We start from the raw sequence: 6209 nt of genomic DNA, 5'->3' as shown, positions 1-6209 counted from the left end.
CACAGGAGTTCCCCTTCTTCAAGGTGGATAGCCTGTTACTGAACTTGGAGTGGAGGTATCAATCAGGATATTAACATTAAAGAGGATTTTAGGAAACAAGAGTTTTGTTTTGTGGCTTCATGCTGGGCTCAGGGAAACTGCAGCTCCTTTTCAACAAAAAAGTATGAAACAACCTTGGGGGGTAAAAAAAACAGGAAACATGACAAACTGTAGAGCACTATTATTAGCCAGCACATCTTCCTCAGTGGCAAGGTGGAGAAAAACCACAGTTGTCTTAGTACAGAAAAACGCACCTCATCTCATAGGATGAATTTCTCTATGTATGTAGAAAGGGGATTTAACAGAATGACTCACAGACAGTGGTCCTCCTAGTCCAATAATGGCTGAGCAGATTCATTGCCAAGGGAAACTAGAAAAAATCAAGGGCTTGTTCAGTTCACGTTGCTTGATATCTCAGCGGATCTTGAGTACTTCCCACAATTCTGAAGAAATAAGTACTTACTAATGCCAGTTTCAAAACAGAACAAAACAAATGAATGAATAAACAAAACACCTTGCTAAAAAATGTAGGGAAGGAAGAAGACAATTTGAAAGAAGACAATATCCAGTAAAGCCTCATTAAAAACAAATAAATCAATACAAAGACTGACAACAACCATCTTCATACCTTCAGCTTCATTGAATTAAAATAATCACAGCAGGACTTTTTAAATGTTACTAAATCTAAAAACAAACAAACAAACAGGACATGCCTGGCCAGTACTTTTAAAAAGTAGAAGGGGGATAACTACTTATGTGAAATTGTCTCCATACATACTTAGTCAGGGTTTCTATTCCTGCACAAACATCATGACCAAGAAGCAAGTTGGGGAGGAAAGGGTTTATTTGGCTTACACTTCCATGCTGCTGTTCATCACCAAAGGAAGTCAGGACTGGAACTCAAGCAGGTCAGAAAGCAGGAGCTGATGCAAAGGCCATGGACGGATGTTCTTTACTGGCTTGCCTCTCCTGGCTTGCCTCCCCTGGCTTGCCTCCCCTGGCTTGCTTCCCCTGGCTTACCTCCCCTGGCTTGCCTCCCCTGGCTTGCCTCCCCTGGCTTGCCTCCCCTGGCTTGCCTCCCCTGGCTTGCTCAGCCTGCTCTCTTATAGAACCCAAGACTACCAGCCCAGAGATGGTCCCACCCACAAGGGGCCTTTTCCCCCTTGATCACTAATTGAGAAAATGCCTTACAGTTGGATCTCATGGAGGCATTTCCTCAACTGAAGGTCCTTTCTCTGTGATAACTCCAGCTGTATCAAGTTGACACAAAACTAACCAGTACACATACTGAGTAAGGCATTTTTTTAAGATTTATTTTTTTATGTCTATGAATACACTGTTGCTGTCTTCATACACACCAGAAGAGGGCGTTGGATTTTATTACAGATGGTTTCAAGCCACCATGTGCTTACTGGGAATTGAACTCAGGTGCTCTGGAAGAGCAGTCCGTGCTCTTAACCGCTGAGCCATCTCTCCAGCCCAAGTAAGGCATTTTTAATGTGACTGATTGTAGGATATCCACAGTCTCATAAGAAACACCTTGTCAGCCGGGTGTGGTGGCACACGCCTTTAATCCCAGCACTTGGGAGGCAGAGGCAGGCGGATTTCTGAGTTCGAGGCCAGCCTGGTCAACAAAGTGAGTTCCAGGACAGCCAGGGCTATACAGAGAAACCCTGTCTCAAAAAAAACAAAAAAAAAACCAAAAAAAAAAAAAAAAGAAGAAGAAAGAGAAACACCTTGTCAATTTTGTGAAAGTAAACCAAATAATTTCACTGGCATCTTTGGTTGAACTATGATAATTTTGAAATTTGGTGCCATTGAGAACTTAGAAAGAGTGGATAAACATTGCTTATTCCCCACCCCTAATTAAATGTTCTCATAGTAGATTATGAATTTATTTGTTAAATGTATTGTGTTATGGTATTAACAAATATAAAATGTTAGAATGATCGAAAAACAGAAATAGTTTTAATAAAGAAGGATTTATGTATAGATTAGGATGGAAATTTCCAAAAATGAGAATAAAAAAAACAAAACAAAGCAAAACCCTACAAAGCCATTGGAAGTTCTGAAGGAATAAGTGAGGTATTTAAGGCACTTAGAGTATGACACATGGGAAATACAAATGGGATTAAAGTCTCTGTCTTCAGATCAACATTTATGACAAACTGCCTGTAATCTAAGTTTAATTCTATCCTCTGCCCAGTCTACATTGAGGAGAGTCAAAATATAGGGATGATTCCCTCAAAGCTACAAAGGGAAGTCACAGTCAGTATCGAGTAATGTTCACTAAGAGGGAAAATAGTACAAAGAAAAGCTTGAAGATACAAAGATTATTTAGAAGCCCAAGTGATAACTTAGGCATGAAATTTCAATAGGCCTAACAGAACATAAACTGAAATTGATTTTCCTAAATATGGAATACGATCCCCTTTAAAATGCAGTGTGTCTATTTAGCAATTGAAGGGACAGCAGTCCTCAAAAATTATGTTTAATCATATGAAATGTTATTTAGATAATAAATCCTTACTCCAGATTTCCTTTGTCATAAATGGTTGTATCTCAAAATCCCATATAAAAGACAAGAATGTGGGTTACGGGCTGGTGAGATGGCTCAGTGGTTAAGAGCACTGACTGCTCTTCTGAAGGTCCTGAGTTCAAATCCCAGCAACCACATGGTGGCTCACAACCACCCATAATGAGATCTGACACCTTCTTCTGGTGCGTCTGAAGACAGCTACAGTATACTTATGTATAATAATAAATAAATCTGGCCGGGCAGTGGTGGCGCATGCCTTTAATCCCAGCACTTGGAAGGCAGAGGCAGAGGCAGAGGCAGGCAGAGTTCAAGGCCAGCCTGGTCTACACAGTGAGTTCAGGGCTACAGAGAGAAGAAGAAGAAGAAGAAGAAGAAGAAGAAGAAGAAGAAGAAGAAGGAGGAGGAGGAGGAGGAGGAGGAGGAGGAGGAGGAGGAGGAGGAGGAGGAGGAGGAGGAGGAGGAGGAGGAGGAGGAGGAGGAGGAGGAGGAGGAGGAGGAGGAGGAGGAGGAGGAGGAGGAGGAGGAGGGGAGGGGGGGAGGGGGAGGGGGAGGGGGAGGGGGAGAAGGAGAAGAAGAAGAAGAAGAAGAAGAAGAAGAAGAAGAAGAAGAAGAAGAAGAAGGAAGAACATTTCACCATACTGAACATAACTCATGTTAATAATGATGCTAAAAATATTTCCTCAAAATTTAACTCTTCATATATCACACAATGTTGTAATGAGGAGAGACAGTGGTTGAATATTAACTTACACTGATTGGTTCAAAATTCCTCAAGTGTTTCCAGCACACTACTGTCCTTACAAGGCCTCTCCAAAAAAAAAGTCTTCTAACACCCAACACAAACATTGACGTTGGTTTTTAAATTATATTCTGTCCTATTCTCTTCCTATAATAAGTGTAATACTGCCCTAATTATGTTCTTAACTACATCCTGAATAGAAATTATAATAGTCCTAACAGTCTGACTTCTGTGTATATTATATCACACACATAACACACTCCTACTATAAATGCCAACTTCAAATGACTATTTTATTTTCAGAATCTTTGTATTTAGTTAGTTATATTTTGGTCCCTTAGAAGCATTTGTCTCTGAGGTACCATGATTGTTGCTCTTTCTAGATCACCAGTTTCATCAGTTTAAAAATGTAGGATGATCCATTGTACAAACACCACAAAGTACAGATATGCCCTTGCGGGGGACTATATTGCCAGTTCACTCATCATTCATCTTGCTATAGCATCATCAGCTCTGGATTCATGGAAAGACAGGAAGATTTGTGAGAAATGTGAAGAACTGGAAAGACCAAATATAGGAGTGTAAGACACATTGCCATACAACCATTTCTTCAAATTAGGTAAGGATGGAAGCTCAGGTATTTGTGGTGGCCATGCAAACCAGAGGACATGAATTCCATAAAAAGGACCCTTTGATCAATGGAATAGAATTGAAGATCCAGAAATGAACCATCACACCTGTGGTCACTTGATCTTTGACAAAAGATCTAAAAACATCCAGTGTACAAAAGACAGCATTTTCAACAAATGGTGCTGGTTCAACTGGAGGTCACCGTGTGGAAGACTGCAAATCGATCCATTCTTATTCCTTGTATGAAGCTCAAGTCCAGGTGGATCAAAGACCTCCACATAAAACCAGATAACACTGAAACTAATAGAAGAGAAATGTGGAAGAGCCTCGAACTCATGGGCACAGGGGAAATGTCCTGAACAATGGCTTATGCTCTAAGATCAACAATAGACAAGTGGGTCCTCATAAAATTGCAAAGTTTCTGTATGACAAAGGACACTGTCAATAGACCAAAATGGCAACGAACAGATTGGAAAACGATCCTACATCTGACAAAAGGCTAATATCCAATATATACAAAGAACTCTAGAAGTTGAACTTCAGAGAATCAAATAACCCTATTAAAAATGGAGTACAAAAAAATGGAGTACAGCCAACATGTGTTGTCACCTAAGCTTTTGATCTTACTTACTCTGATTGGTGTAAGGTGGAATCTCGGGGTTGTTTTGATTTGCATTTCTCTGATCATGAAGGACTTTGAACATTTCTTTAGGTGCTTCTCAGTCATTTGAGATTCCTCTTTTCTGAGTTCTCAGTTTAGTTCTATACCTGTATTAGTTAGGGTTTTACTGCTGTGAACAGACACTATGACCAAGGCAAGTCTTATAAAAAAACAACATTTAATTGCGGCTGGCTTACAGGTTCAGAGGTTCAGTCCATTATCATCAAGGTGGGAGCATGGCAGTATCCAGGCAGGCATGGCGCAGGAGGAGCTGAGAGTTCTATGTCTTCATCCAAAGGCTGCTAGTGGAAGACTGACTTCCAGGCAACTAGGGTGAGGATCTTATACCCACACCCACAGTGACACACCCATTCCAACTAGGTCACACCTATTCCAACAAGGCCACACCTTCAGATGGTGCCACTCCCTGGTCCAAGGATATACAAACCATCACACTCCACTCCCTGGTCCCCATAGACTTGTTCAAAAACATGAGTCTATGGGGGCCATACTTAAACATAGCATAATGCAAAATGCATTTAGTGCAACTTTCAAAGTCCTCATAGTCTATAGCAGTTGCAACAATGTTAAAAGTCCAAAGTTCAAGGTCTCTTCTGAGATTCATTCAACTTAATTAACTGTAATCCCCAAAGCAAGGCAGGAAACCAGCTGGGCAAACTCCAAACTCTGCATCTCCATGGCTGATGTCAAAGTGGTCTTCAGATCTCCACTCCTTTTTCATCTTTTTTGACTGCAACAAACTGCTTCCTCCTGGGCTGGTTCCACTCCCTGTTAGCAGCTTTCCTCAGCATGTGTCCCATGGCTCTGGCATCTTTAACATCTTTGAGTCTCCAAGGCAATTTCAATGTTACAGCTTCTTCTTTCAGTGTCTGGGATTCCACTTGATCTTTTGGACTCCTCCTAAGGTCTGGCATCACTTCTCCATCTCTGTCCTCTGTAGCACTCTATGCTCAGGTTGATCCACTCCATTACGGCTGCTGTTCTTGGTGATCATCCCATGGTACTGACATCTCCAATACACTGGGGTGTTCCACTCCAACTAGGCTTCACCAATAGCCTCTCATAGGCTCTCTTCAGGGTGCCAAGCCTCAAATCCTTTCCATGACCCCTTCAATCCTGGGCCATCAACTACAGCTGAGGCTTCACCTTCTCCAATGGGCTTCCCTGGCCTCTCACAGTGCTAAGCCTCAGCTTCTCTCCATGATCCCTTCATTCCTTCACAAGCAGTACCACCTGAGTACTCTTACACATTATCAAGTCCAGCCGCAGCATGAGCTACAACCTTATCTATCTCTGGAACACAGCTTCTTTGTGCTCCCAGAAAACAATTTCCAGAAGATTTCACCGCAACGATGCTGGTCTCTTCTTAATCACCGCTAATTCCTTAGCTCCAGCTAACCAGCATCAATTTTCCCAGTAGTTCCTTCCATTCTTAACTCTAGAGCCAGAGGCACAATGGCTGAAGCTGCCGCGTTCTGCTGCTTACAGGAACTAGAATATGATCCCCTTGTATTATTACATTATCATTAGCTTTATGTTTTCTAAATCCTTCATTGCCTAAGCTTGGCTATCCTGGTTCT

Source organism: Mus caroli, unplaced genomic scaffold (assembly GCF_978045245.1).
Source record: "Mus caroli unplaced genomic scaffold, Mus_caroli_1 scaffold_18, whole genome shotgun sequence".
Lineage (NCBI taxonomy): Eukaryota > Metazoa > Chordata > Mammalia > Rodentia > Muridae > Mus > Mus caroli.
Note: the sequence above shows the minus strand (reverse complement) of the source record.